This window comes from Bombina bombina, chromosome 8 (genome assembly GCF_027579735.1).
Source record: "Bombina bombina isolate aBomBom1 chromosome 8, aBomBom1.pri, whole genome shotgun sequence".
Classification (NCBI taxonomy): Eukaryota; Metazoa; Chordata; class Amphibia; order Anura; family Bombinatoridae; genus Bombina; species Bombina bombina.
Genome location: NC_069506.1, coordinates 266,234,719 through 266,257,107, shown reverse-complemented (window position 1 = coordinate 266,257,107; position 22,389 = coordinate 266,234,719). Strand labels below are relative to the sequence as shown.

General features: G+C 37.1%; 1 protein-coding gene across 1 annotated transcript in view; it reads left to right on the top strand.

The window, feature by feature from the left end:
* Positions 1-511: 511 nt before the first annotated feature.
* SMIM35 (small integral membrane protein 35) overlaps positions 512-22,389 on the top strand; it is a 72,303-nt gene continuing 50,425 nt past the window's right edge. The window contains exon 1 of the mRNA XM_053690048.1: positions 512-584. The gene's annotated coding sequence lies outside the window, so the exon portion shown is untranslated. The remainder of the gene's footprint in view (positions 585-22,389) is intronic.

Sequence of the window (22,389 nt, the reverse complement as noted above, 5' to 3'; positions counted from 1 at the left end):
ATAGATACCCAGTACCATTATATAGAGTAATGTACTCATAATCAGTGTATAGATACTCAGTGCCATTATACAGAGTAATGTATTTATTATCAGTGTATAGATTACTAGTACCATTATATAGAGTAATGAACTCATTATCAGTGTATAGATACCCAGTACCATTATACAGAGTAATGTACTTATTATCAGTGTATAGATACCCAGTTCCATTGTACAGAGTAATGAACTCATTATCAGTGTATAAATTACTAGTACCATTATACAGAGTAATGTACTCATTATCAGTGTACAGATACCCAGTACCATTATACAGAGTATAGATAACGTCACAGTTTGTTTATGATAGATGTGTAGATACTTAGGATCAATGTACAACCCAGCATGTTTATTATCATTGTTTAGATACTCTGTATTGTTATTGTGCTCTCGGCCCGCCCAGCTCACATTCCTTAGTGTCACCTGTTATAGTGTCATATACCTCTGACCTATTTCCAGACACAGAGAGTGATGAGGAGACAAGAGGCCCCAATACTGCAGTGTAATTGTGTCTGACACACCACTTCCCAAACCTGTCCTGCAGTAAGGTGAGTAACCAAGAAAATATGTCACCCTTTAGTGTCACACACTTCCTGACCCACAAACCCACATATATTTAAAAATGCAGAAGATAAAGCAAGGTGGGCATCGGTAACTTCATACATTAAAGGGACAGTCAACTCCAAAATTTTTATTTTTAAAAAAGATACATAATTGCTTTATTACACATTTCCCGGTTTTGCACAGCCAACATTCTTATATTAAAACACTTTTAACTTCTGTGGTTACCTTGTATCTAAGCCTCTTCTAACATGCCCTTGATCACATGACTTTTTATTTACTGTATTTTCTATTGACTTGCATTTTAGCCAATTAGTGCTGTGTTGTGCTGACTCTTAAAGGGACAGTCAACACTAAAATGTTTATTGTTTAAAAAGTTATATAAAACCTTTACTACCCATTCCACAGCTTTGAACAACTATCATTGATATATTAATATACTTTATAACATTTAAACCTGTAAATTTCTGCCTGTTCCTAAGCCACTAGAGACAGCCTCTTATCAAATGCTTTTTTATTTGCTTTTCACAACAGAAGACTGCAAATTTATATGGGGACACATAGATAACATTGTGCTCACACCCGTGGGTTCTGCACTACACAACTAAAATGCAAGTCAATAGATAATAAATAAAATGTCATGTGATCAGTGGACTGTCAAAAGAGGCTTAGATACAAGGTAATCACAGGGGTAAAAAGTATATTAATATAACTGTGTTGGTTATGCAAAAGTGGGGAATGGGTAATAAAGGGATTATCTATCTTTTTAAACAATAAAACACTATCGGCTAGATTACGAGTTTTGCGGTATGAGTGAAAAAGCAGCGTTAAGGCTCTTTTTCACTACCGCTGCTATTACGAGCCTTGCAGGTTTAGCTGCACCGCACACTTTTTTGGCTGTAACGCAGCATAACCACCGCAGCTTTCAAAAAGTCCTTTTTCAATGGGACTTCCATAGCGTCGGTATTACGAGTTTGCCTGGAAGGCCAAAAAGTGAGCGTTACAGCCTAAAACTACAAGATCCATACCGTAAACTGAAAGTCAGTAGTTATGAGTTTTATGCTACAACGCCGTAGCATAAAACTCATAACTAAAGTGCTAACAAGTACACTAACACCCATAAACTACCTATTAACCCCTAAATCGAGGCCCTCCCGCATCACAAACACTAAAAAAGTTTTATTAACCCCTATAGCTGCCACTATAATAAACATATTAACCCCTAAACCGCCACACTCCCGCATCGTAAACACCAGCTAAATATTATTAACCCCTAATCTGCTGTCCTTAACATCGCCGCAACCAACATTACTGTTATTAACCCCTAATTTGCTGGTCCCAAAATCGTTGCCACTATACTAAAGTTATTAACCCCTAAACCTAACCCTAAGTCTAACCCTAACCCTAACACCCTTAACTTTAACATCATTAAAATAAATCTAAATAAATATTACAATTAATACCTAAATAATTCCTATTTAAATCTAAATATTTACCTGTAAAATAAAACCTAAGCTAGCTACAATATAACTAATAGTTATATTGTATCTAGCTTAGGTTTTATTTTTATTCCACAGGCAAGTTTGTATTTATTTTAACTAGGTAGACTAGTTAGTAAATAGTTATTAACTATTTACTAACTACCTAGCTAAAATAAATACAAATTTACCTGTAAAATAAAACCTAACCTGTCTTACACTAACACCTAACCTTACACTACAATTAAATAAATTACATTAATTAAATACAATTAACTAAATTACAAAAAAACACCCCCACTAAATTACACAAAATAAAAAATAAATTATCAAATATTTAAACTAATTACCCCTAATCCAATAGCCCTATGAAAATACAAAAGCCCCCTCAAAATAAAAAAAAAAACCTAGCCTACAATAAACTACCAATAGCCCTTAAAAGGGCCTTTTGCGGGGCATTGCCCCAAAGAAATCAGCTCTTTTATCTGTAAAAAAAAATACAAACACCCCCCCAACATTAAAACCTACCACCCACACAACCAAACCCCCCAAATAAAAACCTTTATAAAAAACCTAAGCCCCCCATTGCCCTGAAAAGGGCATTTGTATGGGCATTGTCTGTGGTGACATAGCTGACCCTGTCATAGAGTTTATTTCACAATTTATTTGTGTTGGTTTTAGTGGTTTCACCATAGAGATTTAGTATATTATATTTAGTATAAAGTAAATATTATTTTTAATTAATAAATAACCACATTGTCCTTAAAAGGGCATTTAGCTCTTTTTCCGCCCAAAATCCCTAAGTTAAAAATAAAACCCACCCAATAAACCCTTAAAAAATCCTAACACTAACCCCAGAAGATCCACTTACAGTTTTTGAAGACCCGACATCCATCCTCAACGAAGCGGCAGAAGTCTTCATCTAAGCGCGCAGAAGTCCTCAACGAAGCGGGGAGAAGTCTTCATCCAAGCGGCAAGAAGTGGTCCTCCAGACGGGCAGGAATCTTCATCCAGACGGCATCTTCTATCTTTATCCATCCAGTGCGGAGCGGCTCCATCTTCAAGACATCCGGCGCGGAGCATCCTCTTCTTCGGACGGTGACTGAAGAATGAAGGTTCCTTTAAGGGATGTCATCCAAGATGGCGTCCCTTGAATATCGATTGGCTGATAGAATTCTATCAGCCAATCGGAATTAAAGGTGAAAAAATCCTATTGGCTGATGCAATCAACCAATAGGATTGAGCTCGCATTCTATTGGCTGATTGGAACAGCCAATAGAATGCAGGCTCAGTCCTATTTTTTTCACCTTTTTTTCCGATTGGCTGATAGAATTCTATCAGCCAATCGGAATTCAAGGGACGCCATCTTGGATGACATCCCTTAAAGGAACCTTCATTCTTCAGTCGCCGTCGGAAGAAGAGGATGCTCGGCGCCGGATGTCTTGAAGATGGAGCCGCTCCGTGCCGGATGGATGAAGATAGAAGATGCTGTCTGAATGAAAACTTCTGCCCGTCTGGAGGACAACTTCTTGCCGCTTGGATGAAGACTTCTCCCGGCTTCATTGAGGACTTCTGCCCGCTTGGATGAAGACTTCTGCCGCTTCGTTGAGGATGGATGTCGGGTCTTCAAAAACTATAAGTGGATCTTCAAGGGTTAGTGTTAGGTTTTTTAAAGGGTATATTGGGTGGGTTTTATATTTAGCTTATGGACTTTGGGCAGAAAAAGAGCTAATAGCTAAGTGCAATGCCCATACAAATGACAATTTCAGGTCAATGGGGAGCTTAGGTTTTTTTAGACAGATTTTTATTTGGGGGGTTTGGTTGTGTGGGTGGGGGGTTTTACTGTTGGAGGTAGTGTTTGTATTTTTTTTTACAGGTAAAAGAGCTGATTTCTTTGAGGCAATGCCCCGCAAAAGGCCCTTTTAAGAGTTATTGGTAGTTTATTGTAGGCTAGGGTTTTTTATTTATTTTGGGGGGGGGGCTTTTTTATTTTCATAGGGCTATTAGATTAGGTGTAATTAGTTTAAATATTTGATAATTTCTTTTTTATTTTGTGTAATTTAGTGTGTTTTTTTTGTAATTTAGTTCATTGTATTTAATTAATGTAATGTATTTAATTGTAGTGTAATGTTAGATGTTAGTGTAAGACAGGTTAGGCTTTATTTTACAGGTACATTTGTATTTATTTTAGCTAGGTAGTTAGTAAATAGTTAATAACTATTTAGTAACTATTCTACCTAGTTAAAATAAATACAATCTTGCCTGTGAAATAAAAATAAAACCTAAGTTAGCTACAATGTAACTATTAATTATATTGTAGCTAGCTTAGGGTTTATTTTATAGGTAAGTATTTAGTTTTAAATAGGAATTATTTTGGTAATAATAGAAATGTTTATTTAGATTTATTTTAATTATATTTACGTTAGGGGTGTTAGGGTTAGACTTAGGGTTAGGGGTTAATAACTTTAGTATAGTGGCGTCGACATTGGGGGCGGCAGATTTAGGGGTTAATAAGTGTAGGTAGGTAGCGGCGACATTGGGGACGGCAGATTAGGGGTTAATAAGTGTAGGTAGGTAGCGGCGACATTGGGGACGGCAGATTAGGGGTTAATAAGTATGTAGGTGGCAGTGACATTGGGGGTGGCAGAATAGGGGTTAATAAGTGTAATGTAGGTGTCGGCGGTGTCGGGGGCATCAGATTAGGGGTGTTAGACTCAGGGTTTATGTTAGGGTGTTAGGTGTAAACATAACTTTTGTTTCCCCATAGGAATCAGTGGGGCTGCGTTATGGAGCTTTACGCTCCTTTATTGCAGGTGTTAGGCTTTTTTTCAGGCAGCTCTCCCCATTGATGTCTATGGGGAAATCGTGCACAAGCACGTAAAACCAGCTCAAAGCAGCGCTGGTATTGGAGTGCGGTATGGAGCTCAATTTTGCTCTACCCTCACTAATTGCCTGCTAACGCAGGGTTTATGCAAACCTGTAATAGCAGCGCTATAGGGAGGTGAGCGGTGACAATAACTTGCAAGTTAGCACCCGAGCAGCTCTTACCGCAAAACTCGTAATCTAGCCGAATGTTATCTATATGGCGCACATGAACTAGCAGTCTCCTGTTATGAAAAGCAAATAAAAAAGCATATGATAAGAGACTCTCTGTAGTGGCTTAGAAACATGCAGGAATTTAGAGGTTTAAATGTTATTAAGTAGATTAATATAACAATGTTGGTTGTGCAAAGCTGGGAAATTGGTTGTAAAGACGTTGTCTATCTTTTTAAACAATAACAATTTTGGTGTTGACTGTTCCTTTAAAGCTAAAAGAAACTCTTATACAGTATAGATCAGATAATAAAGTTAATCTTATTCATTAGGTCATATAAGAAACAAAAGCTGTGATAGACTGTAGATTAGATTATAAATGAGAGGTAGATTATAAATGAGAGGTCCAGTAAAGAATCTCTTGCTAGATACTAAACAACATGTCTAATAAAGTAGAATTGGGCAATAAAGATCAGGGCCTCCATTACATATAGAGCGGCGCCCGCAAAACCCGGCAACGCCGGTTTTTGCGCGTTTTTGGTATCTTATATACAGTGCACGTGGCACGTACATTTTACCTGTCGCCCGCAATTTTTACTCCCACAAGCTAACATGGGACCGCGTTGTAAATCGGTATCCAATATCCAGCACAAGGACTTACGTGGAGAAAATAGAGAAATCTTACTCCATTTTCACCTTGCCATAAAATGCAGCCATAGCAAACCAAGTATGGGAGCACCGTAACTCCCTAAAATGCCTGCAAAAATAAACTAACACCTAACGCATGCGCAATGTCTACCTACCTGTCAACCGCAATCCCCCACCGCAATAACTAATAAAGTGTATTAACCCCTAAACCGCCATAGCCCACATCGCCATAAACCTATTCTAGTATTAACCCCTAAACCGCCATAGCCCACATAGCCTATTAAATGTATTAACCCCTATCCTGCCCCCCCCCACACCGCCGCCACTATAATAAAGTTATTAACCCCTAAACCTAAGTCTAACCCTAACACCCCCATAACTTAAATATTATTTAAATAAATCTAAATATATTTAATATTATTAACTAAATTATTCCTATTTTAAACTAAATACTTACCTCTAAAATAAACCCTAAGATAGCTACAATATAATTAATAATTACATTGTAGCTATTTTAGGATTTATTTTTATTTTACAGGCAAGTTTGTATTTATTTTAACTAGGTACAATAGTTATTAAATAGTTATTAACTATTTAATAACTACCTAGTTAAAAAAAGTAAAAATTTACCTGTAAAATAAATCCTAACCTAAGTTATAATTACACCTAACACTACACTATCATTAAATAAATTAAATTAATTAACTACAATTAGCTAAATTTAAATACAATTAAATTAAATAAACTAAAGTACCAAAAAAAACACACTAAATTACAGAAAATAAAAAAAATTACAAGAAGTTTAAACTAATTACACCTAATCTAAGCCCCCTAATAAAATAAAAAAGCCCCCCAAAATAATAAAATTTTCAACCCTATACTAAATTACAAATAGCCCTTAAAAGGGCTTTTTGCGGGGCATTGCCCCAAATTAATCAGCTCTCTTACCTGTAAAAAAAGAAATACAACCCCCCCAACATTAAAACCCACCACCCACACACCCAACCCTACTCTAAAACCCACCCAATACCCCCTTAATAAAACCTAATACTAACCCCTTGAAGATCACCCTATCTTGAGCCGTCATCACCCAGCCGGGCCGAAGTCCTCCAAGAAGCCGGGCACAAGTGGTCCTCCATACAGAAGAAATCTTCATCTGATCGGGGCAGAAGAGGTCCTCCAGACGGCAGAAGTCTTCATCCAAGCGGCATCTTCTATCTTCATCCTTCCGGAGCGGAGCGGGTCCATCTTGAAGACATCTGACGCGGAGCATCCTCTTCTTCCGGCGGCCGACGACTGAATGAAGGTTCCTTTAAGTGACGTCATCCAAGATGTCGTCCCTTGAATTCCGATTGGCTGATAGAATCCTAGCAGCCAATCGGAATTAAGGTAGGAAAAATCCTATAGAATGCAAGCTCAATCTGATTGGCTGATTGGATCAGCCAATCGGATTGAACTTCAATCCGATTGGCTGATTGCATCAGTCAATAGGATTTTTCCTACCTTAATTCCAATTAGCTGATAGGATTCTATCAGCCAATAGGAATTCAAGGGACGCCATCTTGGATGACATAACTTAAAGGAACCTTCATTCAGTCGTCGGCCGTCGGAAGAAGAGGATGCTCCACCTCGGATGTCTTCAAGATGGACCCGCTCCGGAAGGATGAAGATAGAAGATGCCGCTTGGATGAAGACTTCTGCCGTCTGGAGGACCGCTTCTGCCCCAGTAGGGTGATCTTCATGGGGTTAGTGTTAGGTTTTATAATGGGGGGATTGGCGGGTTTTATAGTAGGGTTGGGTGTGTGGTGGGTTTTAATGTGGGGGGGGGTTGAATTTCTTTTTTTACAGGTAAAAGAACTGATTACTTTAGGGCAATGCCCCACAAAAATCCCTTTTAAGGGCTATTTGTAATTTAGTATAGGGTAGGGAATTTTATTATTTTGGGGAGCTTTTTTATTTTATTAGGGGGCTTAGATTAGGTGTAATTAGTTTAAACTTCTTGTAATTTTTTAATTTCTGTAATTTAGTGGGGTTTTTTTTGGTACTTTAGTTTATTTAATTTTAGCTAATTGTAGTTAATTAATTTAATTTATTTAATGATAGTGTAGTATTAGGTGTAATTGTAACTTAGGTTAGGATTTATTTTACAGGTAAATTTGTACTTATTTTAACTAGGTAGTTATTAAATAGTTAATAACTATTTAATAACTATTGTACCTAGTTAAAATAAATACAAACTTGCCTGTAAAATAAAAATAAATCCTAAAATAGCTACAATGTAATTATTAATTATATTGTAGCTATCTTAGGGTTTATTTTAGAGGTAAGTATTTAGTTTTAAATAGGAATAATTTAGTTAATAATAGTAAATATATTTAGATTTATTTAAATAATATTTAAGTTATGGGGGTGTTAGGGTTAGACTTAGGTTTAGGGGCGCCGGTGTAGGGGGGCAGGATAAGGGTTAATACATTTAATAGGCTATGTGGGCTATCGCGGTTTAGGGGTTAATACTAGAATAGGTTTATTGCGTTGTGGGCTATGGCGGTTTAGGGGTTAATACATTTATTATTAGTTGTGAGAGGGGGGATTGCGGATATAGGGGTATACGTGTCGGGCGTATTTTTGGGAGGCTTGTTAGACAGTTACAGGAGATTTAAAATTTTCTTTACTTTTCTTAGGCGCCGGCAGTTTCTAAAGTGCCGTAAGTCACTGGTGACTCCAGAAATTTGTACTTACGCTCATTTCTGGACATCGCTAGTTTATCCGACTTACGGCACTTAGGAAATGCCAGCACCCTATATGTAATACCCCGATGTGCGAGGTGAAATTACGGGCGAAGCAGGTTTCCACGCTTGCGCTGAAACCTCCGCCATATATTTGATCACGCCCAATATATTAAACAGGAGATATAATAAAGTAGATATTAGGTCATAAAGATCAGATATCAAATTAGATCTTAGATATGTTGTATATGAAAGTAGAGATTGAATTAAAATATAAAATCAGATAATAAACTTCACTTCAGATAAGAAACAAGATGTCTGATAAACTATAGATTAAGCAATAAAGATCTGATAATAAACTACAGGACGGATAATATAAGATTGAGATCAAATTGTTAAACAAATGCCCAATATTAAAGAAATATTCTGATAAACTAATGAATGTATATCAGAGGTCAGATACTAAGAGATCCTATTATAAAGCTCAGATAAGCTTTTTGCGTGCGTCAGGTTGCGCTTGTATTATGAGTAACAAGTAAAATGTTATCGCTCTTGTGCTAACCGGACGCTGGTAAATGCCATACTTACAATATCGCGTACACAATAACCTATTCCCCCACAGAAGACAAGCAAAAAAAGTGGGGGGGGGGAGGGGAAACTATCACAAAACTCGTATGCAAACCCAATCCCATATTCTCATGACATGAAGAGATTAATATTTCCCATTCCAACGTTCTTCACTTTGAAAAATATGTTCTATTTATTCATAAATATATATATATATATATATATATATATATATATATATATATATATATATATATTCTGAGGAAAAAACACAAGCGCAACCCAGATTCAAGGAAGTAAAACACAATTTATTCCAACAAAATGTACTAGATTGCACTTACATGATTGCAGATAAAAACAGGCACATCACAGGATATCCGGCAGAAATCAGTCTCACTGAAAACTCAGGATCCAAGGTGAACCCAATATTAAAAAGTTCATCAGCTGATAGCACAAACGACCTGAATGGATTCGGATCCCTCTGACTCTATGCGTTTCGTCTACCGCCTAAGCAGACTTTGTCAAGAGATTTTAACAGAACGTATAACTTGCATAAACTAACACACACTTTATATGCCGGGTCAATCGTACACCCCCCCTCTATTGATTGGAGAGCCAATATAGCCAATTACGGGTAGGTAGGAGGAACACCCCCACACACTCATTGGATATATGTCAACTCCCACAAGGTGTCGTAAAATAAAGTGGAAGTTGCTGAGTGTTAGAAGCCAAATTCCTGAAGTGCGGCTTACATATGATTGCTACGTATACGATATAGCACATTAAATAGCACATTAAAATGCATAACATATGATATATGAACTAGCGTATGTAACATGTGTACTATACAAATTGACCCGTAAACTGAATTAATCAATCTATAGCGCTATCCAGTAGAGGGTAAGTGTGTTTTACATATACAAAAGATGATGTGAATAAAAATGATTCCTACCTATAAAATTCCTAACTATATTGCTCATATGTGTACAACAATCCCAGACCTCAAACAAAAATTAATACTTTGTACACACAATTTATACACGGTCCTTAATAATAATAATAAAAAATGCTAAAAAATACCTATTACAAAAAGACCAATGATAGAATAATGACAAAAAATCTGCATTGAAAAAGCAAAAGATTAAAAAATGTTAAGTTCATAATCAAACTAAGAACAGAGAGCACAATAAAAAAACACCCCCAAAAAAACAAATATTACTCCATTATGATATCTCCAGAACCATTAAGCCAAAAAGGCCTGGAGATCCAAATCAATATTTGAGCCCTGAGGATGTAGGCGTTCTATTTTATGAATCCACTTGGTCTCACACTTCCGCAAATTCAACAGCCTCTCCATATCATTTTTCATAAAGGGTATGTTTTCAATAACCATTACCCTTAAAGGGTCTACCTGCTTGGCATGACATCTGCGGAAGTGATCTGACGCACTATGTTTTTTTAATCCTTTTTCTATATTGTTAACATGTTCATAGATAAGTTTCTTAATTTTTCTTTTAGTCCTACCGATGTAAATTAAATTACAGCTACAGGTGAGCTTGTAAACTGCATAGGTGGTATTGCAAGTCGAGCGAATTGTGGTTTCAAAACTCTGAGATCTATCCCAATTGTGAAATTGGGTCCCAGATTTAATCAATGGACATAGACAACAGATTAGTCTTCTACATTTGAAAAGGCCATTACTTAAACATAACCACCCTGATAAAGAATTAGTTGGATTGGTCCCCATTGCTTTAGATATTTTGAGGGGTTTTAAGGTGACTGTCAATTTTGATGAATTAGTGCCCGGTTTTGAATAATCCTATTAAAATCAAGGGCACTTTAATTCATCAAAATTGACATTTCACTAGTTTTCTTCAAAAACTTAGCTTTAAATCCTGGCAGCCGCTCCAACGATTCCCCCGACCGTCAGAAGCCTCTGCGGCGTCAGAAATGACGAATCTGACTTCCTCCAATCACGGCTTCCCCTCCTGGGGAATCTTGGCCTGATGCAACACCGTGATTGGAGGAAGCCTGATTTCTAATTTTGGACCAGCGAAGACGGCTTGCGACGGGCGGAGGAAGTTCTGGAGCGGCTGCCAGGATTAAAAGGTAAGTTTTTGAAGAAAACAAGTGAAATGTCAATTTTGATGAATTAAAGTGCCCTTGTTTTTAATAGGATTATTAAAAACTGGGCACTAATTCATCAAAATTGACCTTCACTTTAATTTGGAGTGAGCTAATATGTTCTTTAAGTTTTGGTTACGTTTAAAAACTATACTGGGCTTATCTGGGAGATTCCTACCTAAAATGGGATCCAATTTAAGAATATCCCAATGTTTGTATAGTGCTGATTTAATTTTTTGGGCTCCTACACTATACGTAGTGATAAACTTAGTATCCTCATGTCTTTTTATATTGGTATGTGCAGCAAAGCCTCTCAAGATGTCTTAATTGTTTTGTCCCTTGCCCTTTTTACCAGATCCTGATTGAAACCCTTTTTTAAAAACTTTTTCTCCAAAATATCAGCCTCTTTTGTAAAATCTTCCTCAGTAGTGCAGTTCCTACGAATATGCTGGAACTGTCCATAGGGTATATTGGACTTTCAGCTACAAAGATGACTACTCTTGGCATTGAGGAAGCCATTGCTATCAGTGGGATTCCTAAAATTCCTAACTGCTACTCTATCAGTTGTGGTATTATAATTAAGCGTGAGATCCAGAAAATCTATTTGATCGCTATTTATTTTATGCGTAAAAGATAAATTAAAAATATTATTGTTGATGTGGCTACATAATTGATCGGCCAAATACATGTCCCCTTTCCAAATCAAAATAACATCATCTATATAACATTGATATGCTATTATGTTCTCACAAAATGGGTTATTCTCCCAAATATATTTATCCTCAAATAATGCCATATATATGTTGGAATAGAATGGGCCATAGTGGTCCCCATCGCTGTGCCTTGTATCTGTTTGTAAAATGTCTTGTTGAAATCAAAATAGTTATGATCTAGTATGAAATAAATACTATCCAACAAAAATTTTACTTGTGGGGGAGGGAGATCACTTTTGGAACAGAATTCCTGAATAGCTTTGACACCAGCATCATGAGGGATGCTGGTGTACAAAGACGCCACATCACAAGTGATCCACTTATATTCTTTATCCTATTTTATTCCTTCAAAAAGATGTATGGTTTCCCTAGTATCTTTTAGGTATGATTTGACATTTTTCACTATCGGCTGTAAGAACCAAGTTATGGAATTAATTCCTGAAATGATAGTTCTCCCTGGTGGATGAACTCTATCTTTGTATAGTTTCGGGAGGTGATAAAAAATTGGTATTTTGGGACATGGTGTGTAAATAAAATTAAATTCAGCCCTAGTGAGGATGCCTTCTTCTTTTGCTCCACTAATCAATTCAAATAATTCTTGATTAAATGAGAGTGTAGGATCATCTATTAATTTAACATATGTATTATCATCATTTCAAAGCCTATTTGCCTCATAAACATACGCAACTCTATTCTGGATGACAATCCCACCACCCTTGTCAGCTTGTCTTATCACAATGTTGGCATCGGTCTGGAGATCTCTCATGGCTGCTCTTTCATGGGTGGTGAGCTTGTCATTATACTTATTGACTGTGGACTTATCTATGTAGTCAAAATATTTATTAAACTCTTCCACAACCAATTTATTAAATACAGGTAAGTGTTCCCCTTGTGCATATGTGGGATTGAAAGAGGAAGGTCTTTTTTTAGATTACAGTGTTTGAATAATGTATCCTCATTATGTAAACTAAGAATAAGGAGGTAATCTACTGGAGTAGATGTAATATGACTACAAGTGATATCAGATTCAATCTCTAGCTCTTTAAGATGTTTAAGAAAATTAAGATCATTAGCCTCTAAATATACATCTATATCTCTTCCTGTTGATCTTGAAGTGTTGTCTTTGATAAAGTACCACTTTAAAGGGAGTTTACGCATTTATTTTTTTGGGTAATTTCAAAGGGGCAAATTTGAGTCAACTTAAAAGTTTATACTCATCATTATTTAAAGGGAAATGAAACCCAATTTTTTTCTTTAATGATTCAGATACAGAATACAATTTCAACTTTCCAATTTACTTCTATTATTTAATTTGCTTCCTTGTATTGTTACCTTTGCTGAAAGGTTTATCTAGGCAAGTTCAGGAGCAGCAGAGAACCTAGGTTCTAGCTGTTGATTGGTGGCTGCATATATATACCAATTGTGATTGTCTCACCCATTTGTTCAGTTAGAAACCATTAGTGCATTGATACTCCTTCAACAAATTATGCCAATAGAATAAAACAGATTAGATAATAGAAGTTAATTAGAAAGTTGTTTAAAATTGTATTCTCTATCTGAATCATGAAATATTCTTTTTGGGTTTCATGTCCCTTTAAAGTTTTATTAGACAGATTATATATATATATATATATATATATATATATATATATATATATATATATATATATATATATATATATATATATATATATATATATAAATAATGTTTTTTGGTACAATATATATCTATACCTATATATATCTATATATACATGATTATATATAGGTATAGATGTATACAGATATACACAGGAATATGTATTTACAGAACACTGGAATGTCAAATATTTACAGTGAAAATGAATATTGTATAAATATGATTTTTTAATGTTTTCATCTACTTGACAGCAAAGTGCTTCACGGCTATATACTGTATGTCTATATATGTATTCATATGCATGTATGTGTTTATATGTGTATATATATACACATATAAATACATAAAAACATATATACACATATATATACATTTTTAGACATGTATATATATATATATATATATATATATATATATATATATATATATATATATATCGCTATGTTAAACCCCTTTGCGTGCCTTTTTTCCCTAACACCTGATACCTCATATCTTTGAGCCCTATAACTTTTTTGTGCAATATTTTTTTTAAATATTTTTTTTAGATGTTGTTATTTTGTGTGTAACTGTGTTTTGTAAAGTATTTTGATGTGCTTTATGACACTTTTTTGTTTTGTGAAACAGCTAACCAGGGCTCTGAGGTTGCGTTATCTTGATGTGTGTTAACTTTAATTGCACTAAAGAGATCACATTTACTTTCAACTTGTAATATGAGCAGATGACCAGACACACGCAAATAGCCGCGATAAACCCCTTATCCCTTGCATAACTGTTAATGCACCACTCGTAATCCGGGCCAGAATGGAAAAGTAGAGGTTGATTTATAAATGAGTGGTCAGATTATAAACAAAAGATCTGCTAATAAACCTCAGGTCAGATAGTGAACACAATGTATAATAAACAGCACAGCAAATATGTAGCAGTGAACTATAAAAGTAAAAAAAGGCATTTGCTGATTACTATACTAAATTATATAATATAGCCACATCAGAATCCCCTCGGTCTACACCACGGGAGGTTTTGCGCACTTATCTCGAGACCCTGTCACTTCCCACACTCTCCTCTGAACAACTTGACCTTCTTAGTTCCCCCTTTTTGCTCTCCGAGATTCGGTCGGTTATTAAAAATGCGAAATCCTTTAAATCTCCTGGCCCAGATGGTTAACCAGTTTATTTCTATAAAATATTTGCTCGGGAGCTCTCCCCTTTGCTACTGAAGTTTTACAACTTAGCTAGAAAAGAGGGCTACTTTCAGAAAGAATTCCTGGAAGCCAGTATAGTAACCATCCTAAAACCATATAAGGACCCAACCCTTTGCGCTAGCTATAGGCCCATTTCTTTAATTAATACGGATATAAAATTCTATTCCAAGATTCTGGCCAATAGGCTTGCTAAGTTTCTCCCCTCACTTATTGACCCTGACCAGGTGGGTTTTGTGCCCCAAAGAGAGGGCCCTGACAACACAAGAAGGCTCCTCAACATTCTGTCTCTCTCTGCCCGGCTCAATAGGCCGCTTTCGGTCATCTCTCTTGATGCCGAGAAGGCCTTTGACCGAGTTAGATGGTAATACCTATGGGCGGTCCTTGAACGCTTTCGTCTCCCTAGTGATTTTATAGGTGCAGTCAAAGCCCTATATTCGACTCCCACAGCTTCGGTTGGTGGTCTGGGTTTCCGTTCTCCTCCTTTTCGCATTACAAATGGTACTAGACAGGGTTGCCCTCTGTCTCCGCTGCTATTTGCCCTATCTATCGAGCACTTGGCGGAACAAATAAGAGCTGATCCTATGTTTCAGGGCGTCACTCTATTTGGCACCTTGCACAAAATCGCACTCTTTGCGGATGATGTCACGTTATTCTCGGCTCAGCCCATGCAGAATATTCCTAGACTATTAGACACGCTCACCTCTTTCGGTGCTCATTATAATTATAAGTTGAACCTGTCAAAAACGGAAGTGTATACACAAGGTTTTACAAGTGCACAATTGGCCTCCCTGAGAAAAAGATTTAACTTCACTTACACTTAGGAATTAAACTTTCTAGTAGTTTCTCCCAAATTATCAAAGATAATTACCTTCCCCTTTTTACAGCACTTCGCTCTTTGAGGAGAGACTGGAACATGCAGCATGTATCCTGGCTAGGTAGGGTTACGACCTTGAAAATGTCGTTCCTCCCTAGACTCACCTACCTGTTTCGCTGCCTTCCTATTAAGATTCCCAAATATCTTCTGCTCCAATTCCAGAGTGGCTTCACAAAATTTATCTGGCAGGACAAACCTCCCAGAGTTGCACATAAACTTCTCCAACTTTCTAGAACTTCTGGAGGTATAGCCTCTCCGTCGATTTTCCGATACTATGAGGGTGCCATGCTCACCCATGTGTCTCAATGGGGAGTCAAATCATCTTACTCCAAATGGAGAGCAATCGAGCAAGCCTCCTTACCTCACCACCTCAACTTACGAGACCTAATATGGACCCCTCAGCACTGTCGCAGAGAGTTGGAGTTAATCAACCCAGTTATTATAGGTTGCCTAGATTTCTGGGACAAAATTAGACACCATCCTAATATCGCCCCACACCCTTCCCCTATCACTTCTCTTTCGGGTCTACTCTCGGGCCTACGGGACTCTCACCCCAATAAACGGGGACAATTGGGGGTCAACCTAGTGCCAGACTTGTGGTCCACGACCTCCCGAGATTCTTATAAGCAGCTTTCCCAAATTGGAGAAGGAGTAGAAATATCTATTTGTCCTTCGAGTTCCATAGAATTAAGAGCTTTTTAAATAGTTGGGGTTTCAAACCAAATCTTTCCCGCCCGTTAACCGTGTGGGAGTCCACCTGGGACAGGGGGGCCAAGCTCTGTAGGCCCCTCACCCTGCATTACACACTACTAAGTGGCTCGCAAAGCCCTGAAACACCAGCCCATCTGGCCAGGTGGGAGACAGTGCTAAATATGCGGGTCCCGCCTGAAAGGTGGAAGTGCGTCTTTTCCTTGACTCGGAAGGCCATTCACTGTACGACACTGTATGAAGTATACTTCAAACTCCTATCCCACTGGTACTATGTGCCTACTAGGTTAGCAAAAATGTTCCCGAGTGCATCTCCCAAGTGTTGGAGGAAATGCGGACATAGAGGTAATGCACTTCATATCTGGTGGGAGTGCCCTGCGATCCAGCCTTTATGGTGGCAATGCTTTGCAGCCCTCTCTCGTGTTGGAATTTCCCTTTCTTGGTCGCCTGCCTCAGCCCTCCTACACTTACACCGCCACGATTTACCCAAACATGCATACATCTCCATATACCTATTCATGACCATTAAACATGCTATAGCTTGTTCATGGAAAAAGGATTCGCCCCCTAGCTGGACTACAGTTTGTAACACCATGGCATAAATATATATACCATGGAGAAGGATATCTTTTATAAATTAAACAACTCCGACCTATTTGAACTGGTTTGGTCAGATTGGAAGGAACAAAATGATACCGACTGGAAGCCCAACACAACCTCTAGCGATGCCTAATTCGGGACCTCGCCCCTGCAGACGATAATGACCTGTACAAACTGACCTAGTGTTAGCACTATGCACCCTCCTTTTCCCCCCGCTCCCCTCTACCCTTCTCTACTTCCCCCAACTTCTATGTTCTACCCTAAATATATATTTATGTAAACCTAAGAGAGCAAGTAAACCCTCTCCTCGAACCCAAGTCACTTTCAAACCCTTCTATCGGAAACCCTGGGGGCTATCCTTGAGCCCCTCAAGCGAGGCCTTATAGATGGTCCTAATAACCTGTTCAACCTCTCTTTGTTAGCTACATCTTATTAGCCTGAGGGACAGGTTAGATACTAGATTATGACAGGTAGAATTCACCATGGCCTATCAAGTGATTGTATTGTTTATTGTATGCCTTATGGGTTTTAAATAACCTACTTTTGTTTATATATACGTGCTACTGTTCTACTATTGGAAAAGTTTATCAAGATTTTTTTTTTTTTTTTAAATATAATTTTTATTACTGTAATTTTCTTGGTGACAAACAAAAAATTGTTAGACAAAGAAAAAAAACAAAATATAACTTTACATTTACATCATACAACAGTATATCGTAAATAGTCTGTCAGTTTATCAAAAGTATAACTCCTTACTGGTTTATCTAGATTTTTTATTGCAATTTTATTATCTTTAATAAAATATATAAAACATAAAAAAAAAAAGTAAAACAAAAGAATACTGTGCCAAAACAAGATTTTATAGCAACTATGTTAAAACAAATATAATTACCCAGTATCAACTATATTAAAATGTATACACAAAAAAACAGACAGTGCTACAAATAAAGATCTACAATTGTAGCACTGTCTGTTTTTTTTGTATATACAATGTATGATAAACTAGTTTATTAAACCTGAGGTCAAATAATGCTCTATAGGGCCAGTAATATAAGGTGTGAAAAATAGAAATGAGATTATAAACCTGAGGATATAAAGTATGAGAAAGTAAAGATTAGATAATAAACCATAGGTCGGATAGTTAAAGTGATGGTAAACCCAAGCGTTTACCATGCTAGGATTTACCATCACTAAAAATCAAATGGACTTTCAGTGATTACTTGGTAAAAAAAGGGTGCTAAACGCACCCTTTCTGTGCCGCAGTTCCATGCTAAAGTCAGACGCTCCGGCTAACCATGGCACAGGTCGGTTTACTCAATGAGGTAAAGTTTCCACCTCTAAACCAATAGCATGCAGAACACTGTCATATGACTAGCACAGCTATTGGTTTATAGGTGGAAACGTCACTTCATTGAGAGAACAGTGCTGTGCCATGGGTGGCCAGAGGCTCTGACTTTAGCGAGGAGACGCAGAACAGAAAGGTTGAGTTTAGCACCAGGGCGGAACTACCATTGGTAAAGCAGGCGCAGTGGCACCAGGGCCCAGGTGCTGAGGGGGCCCATAGCAGCCAGTCTATATATATGGCATGTGCATAATATGTACAATTCTAATACAGGACAGGGGTAATGAGTACATTACTCTGTATAATGGTACTGGGTATCTATACACTGATAGTGGGTACATTACTCTGTATAATGGAACTGGGTATCTATACACTGATAATGAGTACATTACTCTGTATAATTAGGCTGACCATATTGCCGTTTTAATAAGGAACACATATGAAAAATACATATGTGAGGGTTCTTATACAAAACCATTTCTTTAAACAGCCCTGAAAACAGCCCTGACATATGTATTTTTCATATGTGTCCCTTTTTAAAGCGGCAATATGGTCAGCCTATGTATAATGGAACTGGGTATCTATACACTGATAATGAGTACATTACTCTGTATAATGTAACTGGGTATCTATACACTGATAATGAGTACATTACTCTGTATAATGGAACTCTGTATCTATACACTGATAATGAGTACATTGTATAATGGTACTGGGTATCTATACACTGATAGTGGATACATTACTCTGTATAATGGCACTGGGTATCTATACACTGATAATGGGTACATTACTCTGTATAATGGTACTGAGTATCTATACACTGATAGTGGGTACATTACTCTGAATAATGGTACTGGGTATCTATACACTGATAGTGGGTACATTACTCTGAATAATGGTACTGGGTATCTAAACACTGATAGTGAGTACATTACTCTGTATAATGGTACTGGGTATCTATACACTGATAATGAGTACATTACTCTGTATAATGGTATTAGTATCTATACAGTGAAAATGAGTACATTACTCTGTATAATGGTATTAGTATCTATACAGTGACAATGAGTACATTCTCTGTATAATGGTACTGAGTATCTTTACAGTGACAATGAGTACATTCTCTGTATAATGGTATTGAATATCTATGGTCTAACAAGGAGTCCATTGCTCTGTGTAATGATAAGAATGTAAACACTAATTATTGCACTGTATAATAATGATGGGTAACTAAAAGCTAAAGACCATGCTGAATCCTGTAATAATAGAGAGTAACCATACACTTATCATACACAGGGTACATAGTGTACAATTATAGGGACATGGTACACTACATTTTTCTTTGCATAAATGTTTTGTAGATGATCCATTTATATAGCTGGTAGTGTTTTTATAAAAATGTATAGTTTCGCTTATTTTTTATGAACATTGTGCTGATTTTCAGACTCCTAACAAAGTCACACAGTGCCAAATGTATACTCACATTTATAAACTCCTGCTGGTTCCTGTTAATGCTATCTGTCTTTTTCATTTGCAGGGAAGGGGGAAAGTGGGGAGTGTCTGCTATTTTTGTTTACCCAGCCCCTTTCATTGGGTGTCCCAGACTACCTCATCAACAGATCTAAAATGTGAGCTTCTAAGTATATAGTAGAGTCTATTACATGCAGTTATATGACAATTGGTGTATACTGTCCCTTTAATAAATGAGCACTTGTGCATTTATCATAAACATACTGTGCTAGCATATAAAAGATCATACTAAGTAATTTAGAGATAAGAAGAAAAAAAAGGGAATCTGCTGTAGAAACAAAAGGCTTGAATAAAATCAGCGCCACAGGGTGTTTTGAATTTGTCACCATTTTATAGGGTAATTAGAAAGAAAGGAAACAGAGGGGATTATTTTGTTTAATTCAGCCTCTCTGTTTGAATATTGGGTGTTAACTTTAATTGTGGATTACAAAGAAAGCAGTTATGATTTCAAAAGACTGAACATAATGAAATGTTTGTGAACAGTGTGGTTCAATTGGAGAACTCCTGTTAACAAGTTTCCGGAACAATAGACTCTTTATTTTCAAAATCAAAATAGAAAATGCAGTGTAATATGAAAGGTGTTGGGCTCCATTCATCAAATATCGAGAGAATATGATTTGCTGTAGTGAATCATTTCCACTAGATATCGCTGCATCACCAAAAATGTGTGTGCCATGCCGCCCCTTGTTCACTGGCCGCCAATCGTCCGCTAGCAGTGGCTGTCAATCATCCTGATCGAATCGGAAGGATTTCAAACCGCCCCCTGCTTCTTAACTTTTATTCAGGCGAGCTTGCTGCTTAACTTTCGTTTCATGCAAACTTGCTGCTTAACTTTCGTGTCATGCAAACTTGCTCCTTAAAGTGATGGTAAACTCTCCCCTTTTTAAAATCAGATCTGGAATGTAAGCGCGATTTTAGATGGAGTTTAATTCATTAGCTGTAATGAAGATGCAGTATAACTTACTTTTTATTATAGATATGAAATTCAAATACTGCATGCTCCTCCGCCCACTTCAAAAGTAAAATTTTCTGTGAGCTAACAGATTGAATTGTTGTCCAATCAGCGTTCTCCCCATATGGCACTTTTGTTGTAGCTAGAGCATTGATTGGAGAGTAATTCAATCATTTAGCTGACAGGAAAATTGACTTTTGAAGTGGGTGGTGTAACGTGGGGTATTTGAATTTCATATCTATATTAATAACTAAGTTATAGCGCATCTTCATTACACATGATAAATAAAACTCCATCTAAAATAGCTCTTACATTCCAGATCTGATTTTAAAAAGGGGAGATTTTACCATCACTTTAACTTTCGTTTCATGCAAACTTGCTGCTTAACTTTCGTTTCATGCAAACTTGCTGCTTAACTTTCGTTTCATGCAAACTTGAAGCTTAACTTTCGTTTCATGCAAACTTGCTGCTTAACTTTCGTTTCATGCAAGCTTGCTGCTTAACTTTCATTTCATGCAAGCTTGCTGCTTAACTTTCGTTTCATGCGAGCTTGCTGCTTAACTTTCGTTTCATGCGAGCTTGCTGCTTAACTTTCGTTTCATGCAAGCTTGCTGCTTAACTTTTGTTTCATGCGAGCTTGCTGCTTAACTTTCGTTTCATGCGAGCTTGCTGCTTAACTTTCGTTTCATGCAAACTTGCTGCTTAACTTTCGTTTCATGCGAGCTTGCTGCTTAACTTTCGTTTCATGCAAACTTTCTGCTTAACTTTCGTTTCATGTGAGCTTGCTGCTTAACTTTCGTTTCATGCGAGCTTGCTGCTTAACTTTAATTTCATGCGAGCTTGCTGCTTAACTTTTGTTTCATGCGAGTCTGCTTCTTAATTTTTGTTTCAGGTGAGCCTGCTTCTTAACTTTGTTTCAGGCGAGCTTGCTGCTTAACTTTCGTTTAAGTCGAACCTGCTTCTTAACTTTCGTTTTATGCGAGCTTGCTGCTTAACTTTCGTTTAAGGCGAGTCTGCTTCTTAACTTTAGTTTCATGCGAGTCTGCTTCTTAACTTTAGTTTCATGCGAGTCTGCTTCTTAACTTTAGTTTCAGGCGAGTTTGCTGCTTAACTTTAGTTTCATACGAGTCTGCTTCTTAACTTTGTTTCAGGCGAGCTTGCTGCTTAACTTTCGTTTAAGGCGAACCTGCTTCTTAACTTTCGTTTTATGCGAGCTTGCTGCTTAACTTTCGTTTAAGGTGAGTCTGCTTCTTAACTTTCGTTTCATGCGAGCTTGCTTCTTAATTTTTGTTTCAGGCGAGCTTGCTGCTTAACTTTCGTTTTATGCGAGCTTGCTGCTTAACTTTCGTTTAAGGTGTGTCTGCTGCTTAACTTTCGTTTCATGCGAGCTTGCTGCTTAACTTTTGTTTCATGCGAGCTTGCTGCTTAACTTTCGTTTCATGCGAGCTTGCTGCTTAACTTTCATTTAATGCGAGTCTGCTTCTTAATTTTTGATTCAGGCGAGCTTGCTTCTTAACGTTTGTTTCAGGCGAGCTTGCTGCTTAACTTACGTTTCATGCGAGCTTGCTGCTTAACTTACGTTTCATGCGAGCTTGCTGCTTAACTTTCATTTCATGCGAGTCTGCTTCTTAACGTTTGTTTCAGGCGAGCTTGC